The sequence below is a fragment of the Schistocerca piceifrons genome, chromosome 7, assembly GCF_021461385.2.
Source record: "Schistocerca piceifrons isolate TAMUIC-IGC-003096 chromosome 7, iqSchPice1.1, whole genome shotgun sequence".
Taxonomy (NCBI): domain Eukaryota; kingdom Metazoa; phylum Arthropoda; class Insecta; order Orthoptera; family Acrididae; genus Schistocerca; species Schistocerca piceifrons.
In genome coordinates, this window is record NC_060144.1 from 46,320,099 (window position 1) to 46,333,991 (window position 13,893).

The window sequence follows — 13,893 nt, forward strand, 5'->3', positions numbered from 1 at the left end:
TTACCGAATTTAGAAACTGCTTCGCTAAGTACCATGGTATGAAACCGGTATTTGCAACTTCCTGATGCCGCCGCTAGATATTCTCCAGTATTTGTAATGCATTGTGTCTCGATGACGTGTCAGACGTTCAGTGATATATCCACTGGGTTATAGGAGATGGTTGAATGAGAAGGATCACAAACGGTAGATGGTGTGCTGATCGAGGTAATAAGGAATGTACATGAGCTTTTCAGATCTCTAGTGCAACGCTTTCCAGTAGAAATGATGTCTATGATTTCTAATCAAGTCTTTCCATTCAACCACATACCTGCGTTGTATCCTATGGAGAAGTCTTTTGATGATTACAGCCACTGTGAATCATATCTCTGGCATTCTCATATCTCAACTAGGGTCACCTTTTTCGAACCTATCTGCTACAGTAAAATTTTAGATAGTCCCTATGCCTCTCGCTACTGCTGCCACTTATGCAGCTTTGCGCATGTGATAATCCCAATTTAAGTTGGAACTGAGAAGAAGTCGGAGAGAGCTATATCTACCACCTTCTGCAACCCGCGTAGAAACAGAGTGTGACAGGACCTCATTTTGACCAATCAGTGGAAATGGGAACATGCGATCGTAGCTCCGCCAACAGTATACAATGTGTAAAATCAGCGCCAAACGAAGCCTGCTCCTACAACACGAGATAGCATAAAAGACAGTACTGGATCTGGGAGAAGGACGACGATTTGGCTACTGCATTATGGTGAGTCCCCAAACTACACACAGGTACTGCAGTCCGAAGCAGATCCACGTCTCTCAGGACCCACTCACGTCTATCACTCCAATACGATATCATCGTTATTCCGTATTATCGTATTATCGTATTCCGTATTATCCATGAAATAAGATATTCAATAACTCTTAAACCGCATGCGAGCTATGTGCTGGACATCCATCATGTCCATTCTGTCATCCATTCTGTCATACAGTGAAACATCTTGTAGTAACATCGGTAGAACATTACGTAGGAAATCAGCATACATTGCACCATTTAGATTGCCATCAATAAAATGGGGGCCAATTACCCTTCCTCCCATAATGTCGCACCATACATTAACACGCCAAGGTCGCTGATGTTCCACTTGTCGCAGCCATCATGGATTATCTGTTGCCCAATATTATGCCGGTTTACGTTACTGCTGTTGGTGAATTACGCTTCGTCACTAAATAGAACGCGTGCAAAAAATCTGTCATCGTCCCTTAATTTCTCTTGTGCCCAGTGGCAGAACTGTACACGACGTTCAAAGTTGACGCCATGCAATTCCTGGTGCATATGGTATGGTAGCATTCTCAACACCGACGTTTTTGAGATTCGCGATTCTCGCGCAATTTGTCTGCTACTGATGTGCGGATTAGCCGCAACAGCAGCTAAAACACCTACTTGGGCATCATCATTTGTTGCAGGTCGTGGCTGACGTTTCACATGTGGCTGAACACTTCCTGTTTCCTGAAATAATGTATGTATCCGTCGAACGGTCCGTCCAGGATACCGAGCAGCATACATAGCACACGCCTGTTGGGCATTTTGATCACAATAGCTGTACATCAACACGATATCGACCTTTTCCGCAATTGGTAAACGGTTCATTTTAACGCGGGTAATGTATCACGAAGCAGTATTTTCGCACTGGTGGAATGTTACGTGATACCACATAGTTACACGTTTGTGACTATTACAGCGCCATCTATCACAAAGCGATAAAAGTGGTCCAACTGAAATATTCATATTTATTTACATACTACACGAATATGTAATAAAAAATGGAGAATTTGGAAAAAACGCAGTTGATATCCGTTTGACCTATGGCAGCGCCATATAGCGGGCCAACCATAGCGCCATCTGGTTTCCCCCTTCAAGCTAGACGAGTTTCGTTCTTTGTAGTTTTTTTCGTTTGTTCCTTATTTTGTGAGGTATTTGGCCCTGCCACTATCAATGGACCACCCTGATTGTCTGCATGCTGGCATCGAGCACATGTGACGACCCTGTTAAATATACAGGTATTGATCCATTGCATAGACGAGTGTAAAGTTGCATCGCCTGTATTGTAGGAGTATAACCGTATCTCACAAACTATACTATAAGTCACAAGAGATGCCCCCTGTGACCCTGTTTCGTTCTTTGATACATTGTTATTTTCTGATGTAACACGCTTTGTGCACTGCCATACATTTTGTTTTTTCCGCCACGACTGTCAGGTTCTAAACTGACATTAATTAACACGTTCTGATCCACTGTTTCTTGCAGAAAACTAGACGTCGCACAGTGTAAATCATGTTGTTACTGCTTCTACCATAACACACTACACACACTGGATGATTTTAAATAAAAGACGGTTACAACATAAGGAAACTGGATGAGTTTGGTGGCACTGTGGAGGGTTTCCAACCTGCTGTCCGAAGGTTATTGACGACCTCTACACTCAAACTCATCTGTCACTGTGACGGAATAGCTGATGGCTCTGTGTTCCGTTTCGACTGATCCTTCATATTGCAGTCATGTACGCACTCACTGTTTCAGTGCTAACCGTCCCTAGAAGACGTTGCCCCTCCACCAAAACTCATTCTCCATCTCAAACAAACGATGTCAGTCAGTCATTATGTGGTAACCAACAACGTACCAGTGGACGGATGAAATGGAAAAGACACTGTCGATGTACTGTGATATTAAGCATCACCGTTGATAGTGTGAACAATTTTAGCAATTCTACAGTAAATTCGACACCGGCCAATGATACGACATCATGTTTCCTTATTTCAGAATCATCACTAAACCACCACTTCTCTGCTTTGCATCATTGCAAATGTAAATAGATGACTGTGAAGTATGTCGATTCATTATTAAGTCTCAAACATATACATCAAAGTATACCAGATGACGATCTACACACATACATAAAAAAGTTTTGCTTCACTTAGGTTCCGAGAGTTCCGGATCCTGTACAGAAATTTGGAGTAGAGATCAACATAAACATCTTTTCTGCCCTTTTTATTGCTCATGAAAACCGCACATTGCATGTTGTACCATTAAGACCAATGCCTCACCAATATGCTGCCGATATGGCTGCGCTATCGCTCACGTATCATACAGTCATTACGGTGCCTTCCATGGTCACCAGTGACGTACGTCGGCCCCACATAATGTCACCCCAAACCATCAGGGAATCTCCACCTTGCTGCACTCGCTGGACAGTGTCTCTAAGGCGTTCAGCCTGACAGCGTTGCCTCCAAACACGTCTCCGACGATTGTCTGGTTGAAGGCATATGGGACCCTAATCGGTGAAGAGATCACGATGCCAATACTGAGCGGTCTATTCGGCTTGTTGGGTCCATCTGTACTGCAAAGATGGACCTCGCCATGGACGTCGGGAGTGAAGTTGCCCACCATGCAGCCTACTGCGCACGGTTTGAGTCGTAACACAACGTCCTGTAGTCTGCACTAAAAGCATTATTCAACATGGTGGCGTTGCTGTCAGGGTTCCTCCGAGCCATAATCCGTAGGTAGCGACTATCCACTGCAGTAGTAGCTATCATCCGCAGTTCCTGTCTCTCTGTATCTCCTCCATGTACGAAAAACGTCGCTTTGGTTCACTCAAAGACGCCTGGACACTCCCCTTGTTGAGAGACCTTCCTGGATCAAAGTAACAATACGGACGAAATCGAACCGCGGTATTAACCATCTAAGCATGTTCGAAATACAGACAACACGAGCCGTGCACCTCCTTCCTGGTGGAATGACTGGAACTGATCAGCTGTCGGACCCCCTCCGTCTGAGAAGTGCTGCTCACTACTTTGGATGGGTTTAGTGACATCCCTGAACAGTCAAAGGGACTGTGACTGTGATACAATATCCACAGTTGACGTCTATCTTTCGGACTTCTGGGAACCGGTGAGATGCAAAATGTTTGTTGATGTGAGTTTATAGCACCTCGAGCATAGTGCATAATTTACAGTCTATCTCTATGTGGATGGGTGTCACAGGGAATAAAATTAGAGACTGAAAGACCCCCTCGCACTGTCTTTGACCAAAACGCCTTGCAACACCTTTACCAATTTAATCTGCAGCTGACCATAGGTAGACCACTACATTCCGTACGTCGTGAATGAATGGAGCTCCCCGAGTCCTCGCCCATTCAAGTGCGGAAGATTTCTCCAAATCCGCCAATGTCTAGGAAGTTAGCACACCTTATCGGTGTATAGTCGTAGATTTGAAAGTGTTGTGATGTAATAGCAGACGGTTAAGTAGAATAAGAAACGTGTGTTTTTTATACATGATGGAGCTCCAGACGGATGGAGTCTGAAGCATTTTACATAAATCAACTACGCTATCAATTTTAAAGTATTGTTCTAGTGTCTGGGATCAGCACCAGGAGGGTACTGGTAAGAGACAACATAAACACACGCACTCCTAAAGCTGCATCGTCTGAACTTAAAACACGCTATAATGTTAGATCGCTTCAGTTTCCGACCTATTAGTAGTGTGGAATGCATCGCTGTTAATATTCCAATGTAAGAAATATATTTACAGCGCATGACATACATCCTTCTTGCAGGTTTCTCAACGATAAACTATCGCAACAAACTGCAAAATGAAAAGTAGTAATTAATTGTTTGTGTATAGTGGTTTATTTAGGAACTTTATTAGTCTTCAACCGGTGTTTCTTGTGTTTTCTGGTGAAATAATTTCAGAAAACTTTTTGGGAACTGTTTTCAGCTTCGTTACTGCGTCATTAGACGTTTGATTCTCTTTCAGTATTAGTCTGTCGTTATATTCACATTTGTTGTTTATTAATACTGTTAATAATAGTAGTTAATTCCCTTGTAGAATAAGTTTGTAGTCAGGTTTTTAACATCTTCTTATTGTAGTAGCGGAACTTAGAAAAAGCAAAATTTTACCATGAGTGAGAACTGTCGGCTTTGCCTTAGGTTCGTGAGTAGTGGATTGCGGTGTGAGACTTGTTCGAGGTATTTTCATTGGGATGAATGCAGCGGGGAAGCCAGTGGGCATTCTGGTGAGATCCTCTCCTGGAACTGCAGGTTATGTAGTAAGAGTAAGTTGATAGAGGAGCAGGAGCGTAAGATCTGTGCCCTTCAGGTGCAGTTGAAAAACGCACAGGAGGAGCTATATAGGATGAGGAGGGAGAAGGGGGTTGGGGAATGGGAGCTGGCTGTTGGCAAGAGATCTGCTAGGAGAAGAAGATTTTCAGATAGTTTTACTATTGGTGTTTACAATAGATATGACCAACTGTCCGAGTCTAGTGGAGAGGAATCTCTAGTAGCTGTAGATGTAGGAAGTATGCAGCAGACCTCAGTAGTTATGGTGGCTAGAACAGTTGCAAAGTCGAAGAGGAAGAAGATAGTTCTTATGGCAGAGGTGTAGGCCAGCAGTTGCAGGAAGTGCTGGGGAGTGAGTACCAAGTCACCAGCATTGTGAAGCCTAATGCAGGATTGGCTCAGGTGACTGTTAACATAGGGGGTTTATGTAGGGATTTTACTAAAGAGGATCAGGTAGTGATTGTGGGTAGGGCTGGTAATAGTATTGACAGGGATGGGGAGTATGACATAGATGGTGACCTGGAAAAGATAGCCACTCAGACTGGCAACACGAATGTGCATTTCGTGGAACTGTTCCAGCGTCACGATCGGCCTCATCTTAATACAGCCGTCAGGCGTAATAACATGAGACTTGGGGGTGCGCTGATGACAGATAGCACGGGTCACATTTCAGTGGTGTCGGGGGAGTCTATCAGCAGGACGGGGTTCACTAGACATGGCCTGCATCTCAACAGGTATGGGAAGGGGAGTTTGGCAAAGCTTATAGGTGACAGTATAGGTGGGGTTGGTGGGATCACTCATGGGAAAATTCCTGCAGTAGTGGGTGTTAGAGCTGCACCTTTTTTAGATTGAAGTCAGCTGATAGGTATTCCTGCTTAAGGGAAGTCTCTCTAACAAAGGAACCACTTTTGACAAAGCTTAGGTATCCGAGTAATGAGGGAATTAGCATATTTCATCAAAATATACAAGGTATTAGAGATAAAGTTAGTGAACTGCTTGTAGATGTTGACTCTGAAATTATTGGTATATCTGAACACTTCTTAAATAAGGAGATAATTCAGAGGCTTCCTTTACCAGGATACAGGTTGGCTGGCAGCTTTTCTAGGAGCTCTTTGCGGTGTGGGGGAGTAGCCATGTATGTGAAAAACGGCACCCCTTTTGAGTCAATTGATGTTTCAAAGTACTGCACTGAAAAGGTGTTTGAATGTTGTGCAGCTGTGGTTAAATTTAATGGAGCTAAACTTCTAACTGTTGTTATTTATAGATCCCCAGACTCCGATTTCACAACATTTTTGCTAAAGCTAGAGGAGGTTCTTGGTTCACTTTATAGGAAACACAAAAAGTTAGTTATATGTGGTGCCTTCAATATTAATTGTATAAGTGATTGTGCAAGGAAGAGGATACTGGTAGACCTCCTTAATTCATATAATCTTTTGCAAACCGTATTCTTTCCAACGAGAGTGCAAGGGAACAGTAGAACAACCATAGACAACATTTTTGTTCATTCCTCGTTACTAGAAGGGCATTCTGTTAGCAAAAAGGTGAATGGCCTTTCAGATCATGATGCACAAATTTTAACTCTAAAAGATTTTTGTGCTGCAACACATGTTAAGTATAGTTATCAACTGTTTAGGAAAGCTGATCCAGTTGCTGTAGAGACCTTTGTAAACCTTATCAAGGAACAAGAGTGGCAAGATGTTTATAGCGCTGATACAGTAGATGATAAATATAATGCTTTTCTCAAGACTTTTCTCGTGCTCTTTGAAAGTTGCTTTCCGTTAGAACGTTCAAAACAGGGTACTAGCACAAACAGGCAGCCTGGGTGGCTGACAAGAGGGATAAGAATATCTTGTAGAACAAAGTGGCAATTATATCAAAACGTTAGAAACGGTCAAAATCTAAATGCAGCAGCCCATTACAAACAGTATTGTAAGGTGCTTAAAAATGTTATTATGAAGGCAAAAAGTATGTGGTATACAGATAGAATAGCTAAGTCTCAGGATAAAATTAAAACCATATGGTCAGTCGTAAAGGAAGTGGCTGGTCTGCAGAGACAGGTCGAGGATATAGAATCAGTGCGTAGTGGGAATGTCCGTGTTACTGATAAGTTGCATATATGTACAGTATTTAATAATCACTTTCTGAATATAGCAGGTGAACTAAATAGAAACCTATTCCCAACAGGGAATCATATAGCGCTCTTAGAAAAAAGTGTTCCGAGACTGTTACCTGAAATGCTCCTCCATGATACTGACAAGAGAGAGATTGAGTTAATAATTAAATCACTAAAGACCAAGAACTCTCATGGATATCACGGGGTATCTAGCAGAATACTGAAGTATTGTTCTATGTATGTTTGCCCAGTACTTAGTCATATCTGTAACTTTTCCTTTAGGAGTGGTCGGATTCCTGACCGATTAAAGTACTCGGTAGTGAAGCCACTTTATAAAATGGGAGACATTGATAATGTTGACAATTTTAGACCTATTTCTATGCCATCGGTGTTTGCTAAAGTTATCGAGAAGGTTGTATATACAAGGTTACTGGAGCATTTAAATTCACATAATTTGCTGTCAAATGTTCAGTTTGGTTTTATAAATGGTTTAACAACTGAAAATGCTATATTCTCTTTTCTCTGTGAGGTTTTGGACGGATTAAATAAAAGATTGCGAACTCTAGGTGTTTTCTTTGATTCAACGAATGCTTTTGACTGTGTTGACCACAAAATATTACTGCAGAAGTTGGACCATTATGGAGTAAGGGGAGTAGCTTACAATTGGTTCGCCTTGAAACGTCCCCTTTGAACAATTCTTACAAGACTGTGCTTAAACTGACACACAATATTTTGTTAGCGCAACGCAATCTGACTTTCAAAATTCCCTACAAAAGAATGGCCCTGACTAACATTAAACTATACCTTTCACAAATCACTTACCTCACAAAAATCTTCGCTGCTCAAGCTACTGCAATACAGCAAGCGCCACTACTGCCAGCTAAATAAAAGATTCAAACTACTAAAGGCACTAACTACTGATAGGGATAGTTAGCAAATGAAAGATATTAATAGAGAACAAACAATGTATTTACCTTAATATCATCACAAGTCATAATATATATATCAGTTCATGACAAATTGCAAACCTCCGCCATCTCTCTCCCCACATCCACCACTGCTGGCGGCTCACCTCCAACTGCTCAACGCTACGCGCTGTTCACAGCCAGCTGCCGCTGCCCAACACTACAATGGCAGACAACAATGCAAACTAGCCACAGACTGCACACAGCACAGCCAGTGATTTTCATATTGAGCGCTACGTAACGTTGCCAATAAGAAAACATAAACAGCCTACTTACATAGAGAAAACATAAACAGCCTACTTACATAGAGAAAACATAAACAGCCTACTTACATAGCCCCCATGCTCCCCACAAAAATTTTACAAAATTTTTTTTGGGCAGTGGCCAATAATGATTTGATAAAATTTTTCATAATTACAATAACAAAGAAATCAAATGCACACATTTATTGATATTATGTTGGTCAAAAGCTCAAATTTTCTCACAGTCCATAAAGACAGTCCTGATCGTACATAACAGGAGAATAGCAGTGTTTTTCTCAAAGTCTGAGCAGTAGAAGAAGATGCACACGGAAGTAGTGGATTTCCATGCAGTCTTGAAGAAGTAGTGTTGTCCTTCCAACGGAAAGACAGTGCTGACTCGACATGCAGACAGGTAATGGGCCACAACAGAGTAAACCCACAGCAGAGTCAGTCGAAGTTTTGATGAATATTGGTAGGTCATCACAGAGCAGACCCACTGTAGTCCTGGTAGAGATTACGATATTGGTGGGCCACCAGAGGCGCAGACCCACTGCAGTCCTTGTAGAAATAATGGTACTGATGGATCATCAAAGATGTAGACCCACTGTAGTCCTTGTAGAGATAATGGTATTGGTGGGCCACCAGAGGTGCAGACCCACTGTAGTCCTTGTAGAGATGACCAGCAGCCATCTGTTGCGATTGTGCAGGTGCACATTCACCATCGAAGAGTCTTGCGGAGAATATAGCAAGTCCATAAACCACCACTTGTGCACTCACAAAGTTTTTGGAATTGTCCTTAGAACCAGCAATGCTGTTATCCAGTCCCTTGCTGAGTTATTAACACACGTGCAAACACTAACAGTCCCTACTTCTCACATATTGTCCACATACTATGACCAACAGAAACGTGTGCAGTGAAATGTAACTAACAAGTTAATAATGTCATGAACTGGTGACAATTACAATTTTATAACATAAGAATACAATTACAAAGGTACAAAATACATCATTAAAAACATAACAATACAGATAACATTTGTAGTAAAACAGGCGTTACAAAAGAATAGAAATAAACATATACATCAGTGTTACAAAAATAGTGACATAAGTACATACATAAAATAATGAGAATAGTTTTCGAAACATTAATTTCACACATGAACATTGAAACAGAACAGAATTGTAAACAACTTTACAAAGAAAATAACATATTATTAATGCAACTTATATTTGAGGATAACAGTATTCCTCCTCATAGTGAATATAGCTTAGTATTAGAAGAGAAAAAAATTCTATGAAACAGTACACAGAGACAGGAAGAAAACAAATACTCAAGGGTACACAAACACATAGTGGGATAACACCAATAGGAAAGGACAGGGTTCGTTTTCAGTGTAACATTTGGCACTGCAGTCCAACCCAAAACTTCATATATCTTTCCTCTTATTTCATCCTCTGTTTCCACCAAAAAAAATTCTATCTAAGCATGCTTTCTGTATTTATATGTTCACACATTTCTTACCTCAACATTTATTTCCAAGAAAATCCTACCTAAACCTGTTTTATGTACTTTTTTCGTATTAATTCTCAATGCATTTCTTCCAATTCATCGCAACTCATTCTCTTATATAGTCTACCCCCTCTTCAGCTAACTTAAATCTACTGAGCTCAGATGCTAAACTAAGGGACGAGGCAATGCAGCATCACATAACAAATCAACACAAACAGCAATGCAAAAAAATGCAAATTGGCAAAGCTAGCAGCATAAATGAGCAAAAGTCAAATTCAATAACACTATGCCTGGCAAACAGCAGCAACTTATACCTAAACATGACATAGCACAAGCAGAAAAAATATTACACTAAACAACAATGCAGATAAGGGAAATGTATATTCACATCTTAATGTCTATGTAATTAAAGTGGTGCACCACAAGAAGTTATTCTACCAAAAAGTTACCAATTACTTGAAAAGAAAATTATGAATGCAGTTACTAGTTCCTTCTTATCGTTCTTTCCTGTCCAAGTGCTCCTTTTTTAAAGAATGTGGATCATAAAATAATTATTTAATAGATCTGTTGACAGAAAGTGTTCACATTAGCAAATGCATTTCATTTTATAAAAGCAATGCTGCAACACAGCTGGAAACCAGATATCAAATGAAATAAGCAATTACGCAAACCAAAGCATAAAAACATCATTCAATAGCTATGTGGCATTTCGTAAGTCAGTAGCTCTCAATTCTCGTAGAAAGACACTTGTCATTATCAGGTTTGCAGATGTAAGAATATTTCCAAGGATAATGGCCTCCCCTTTTTTTTTTTTGTGCTACCGGTGCCGCTGAAAAGGGCTCGCAATAATGGCTTTTTCTCCAGGCGTCTGACACAGCTGGGTGCCCGCGACGCATTACGTGCAGGTGGTCACTTAACTTTCGTACGGAATTATTTACGACAGGAGATTCTGCTACCGTGGTAGTCTCATATAAAAATATTTCACAGGTCAAGAATTAGCGTTGCAAATCTGTAGAAACAAAACCCTATAAATATAACAGTGTCCAAAAAAATTTTCAGTGGCATTGTGATACATTCATGCATATACACACACATTTCATAACTCTTAAAGTACGATTCTTGGTTTCCAACAACCTTTTCATAAATCAGAGTCCCTAACCCCTACTCCTTATTCCTTACCTTATTACACATATACATATTCATATTCATCAACACGTCTTCAATATTTCATCATAATAGCTACATAGCATAATCAGATTCCTCATATAGCATCAGCTTATTTATCATAAACATACCTCAACAGCATAGTACACATCGTCGTCGTAATAATAACATCATAACACTTCAGTCAAATCTTAAAATCGTCGTAACTTCCTCCAATAATTTCAAAACGTAAAAAAAATTATCTGCTCATTTCAATAGTGTCATCTACCTCAAACGTACTTTAAAATCATGATCCCATACCAAATATCTCAAAGCTCTCATAGTATCACAATGAATCCGAAAAAATATGAACATTTCACAAAGTACAGACAAAATACAGTTTCATAAGTGTGAAGTTATCCAACTGTAATTGCGTAAACATCTGTCACTGACGTAGTAAAAAGAATGTTTGTTTCTCTGTCAAATAATCAGATAGCTGTGTAATTCTGTGTTAGAGAAATATGGTACCGACGTGTAAAGTTGTATAAGCAAATACCATATTAGCTAGGGTTCCTTGTGGTTGCCACACACATGGTACACAAAGTAAGCGTGTACCCCCCTGAGGATTAATGTAATTATACCCTCAGGTGTTACAGATTACACCAATGGAATGAAATATATCACGGAAAACTTTCTTTGTAATTCAAAAATCTTTAAAAATAAATGTTTTAAGTACAAAATTAATCACTGAAATGCGTGTCCTGTAGCGCTAAATGTGCGTCTTGTTGCAACATAATCTGTGTGGAAGTGTCGTAGTTATCGTCCTCCGAAAGCTAAGTTCTGCAGAAGCCAATGTACTTACCTCATGATAAACAAAAGTGAAAAGCTTTGCGTATAGATATCGTAGTTATAATGCTTATTGGCGTGATGAAGAAAGTACTGTACAGTAACGTAATGTTGTGCCACGAAAAAGGCTGTCTCATTGTTGCTATACCACAAAAGTTACTACTAAAACATGTTTTTCTTTCCAGAAGAATTTAGAAAACTGTGCAGATATAAAACAGATACACCGCAAAAGCAACATTGTAAATTGTCACTCATTAGTAGCGTCATGATAAAATCGTGTAGCTGTCACATAAACTAACTATTGTCTCATCTGGTATCTCACAGAAAGTACTTTAAATCCGGAATGTATTTTCAAGTAAACCAAAATGTTGCATTAAAATCTCATTAGCAGTACTGGTAAATGTTCTAAGTATGTGAGCTTTATAGTCGTTACGTAATCGTGCAACAAACAAGCAAGAATGCACACACACAATAACACTGTGTCGTCTGTCCACAATAACAATGCATTCGTAATTTCTGTTTAAATAATTTCTCTTGGTTCTTGGCTGGATATTTAACTTCAAACATTGTTGCATGGTAACAGTTTCTAAAGCATACTAGTAACGTGAAGTGAAACGTTTTATGGCAAAGACAAAGTTAAAAGGCAGATTATCTGTCAATAAATGGTTTTACATGTGAAATGTGGTGTAAACCTTTACTCTTCCTAGTACTCAGAGTTTGAACTTGAATGCAATTGTCATATGGTATTCGTCGGTAAAGAATACTGGAATTTTTTCTCAAGGTTAGCGCCTATGTTGTTTTTCTCTGAGCCAGCCGGCGCAAGCGGCTGCCTGCGGTGCGAGTCATTGTCTGTTCCTTTGTTGGCGCGCGTCGTTATTGGGATTTGGAGACCTAACTTCCACAAATTCACCGTGACGAGAGGGCCCTGCTCTGTTTGAATCCCGCCAGTTCTGATGCAATTCAGGTCTGTCGTTACGATCATATCGTCTGTCGTCATGTCGGTAGATTCCATAGTTTCTTTCTTGTCGGTCATGTGGTGGAGAATTTCTTCCTGAGTCGTAACTGCGTGCTGGACTGTTGCGTCTAAAGTTCTTCTGTCTCCCTTGATAATAATTGTTTTGGTTCCCATATTGTCTGTTTCTCTGATTGTCTCTCTGATAGTCATTACCACGGAGAGGTGATCTTTCCCTGTAATTATTACTACTCTGCCAACGGTTGTCATACGGGTGGTGTCTGTTTTGGTCACGATATGTGTTGTGAGAATAGCCTTGTCGTGTCCAGTTATTATTTCTTTCATCGTGGAATTTTGACAGATGTGACCTGTAATTGTTGTGCTCCTGTTTCCGCGTTCCCCGATTGTCAGTGTCAATTTCCAATTCTTGTAACAGACCCTGAAATGCTTCAATGTCATCTTTGCAACGTCCTGCTAAAATAATATGTCGTAAATGTTCAGGCAATTTGAGTAAGCAAATGCGGATGAGTTCTGAGGGGCTGTATGGGTTTGAAAGATATTGATTCTTATGCAACATGTCTTCAAAATATTTGACAAGACTGGAAAATTCAGATTGTTCAAAGTGTTTCATCATCATGATGCTATGTTTTACACGGTCTTGTGTAGCTTGAGACCAATATGCTGAGAGGAAGGCATGGTAAAACTCTCCTTCACTGTGGCAATCGTGAATTACCGATCGCATTCTTACAGCTGGTTCATTCTCTAAGTAGCCACACATAAATTCTAATCTGTGTTCCAACGACCAGTTGGGAGGAAAACAATGAGAGAATTGATGGAGCCATGCTTGTGGATGAATGTCGTTGCCAGAATTCTTAAATGTTTTGAATTTACGTGTAGTAATGAACAGCTTATAGTCAAAATCATCATGTCGGCGAGTCGCATATCGGTCATTGTTAGGTCGTGTCGGCCGTTCCATCTCAAAATTCGGTGCACATTCCCAATTTCTTTCATTACTTCCGAAATGCCCTGTG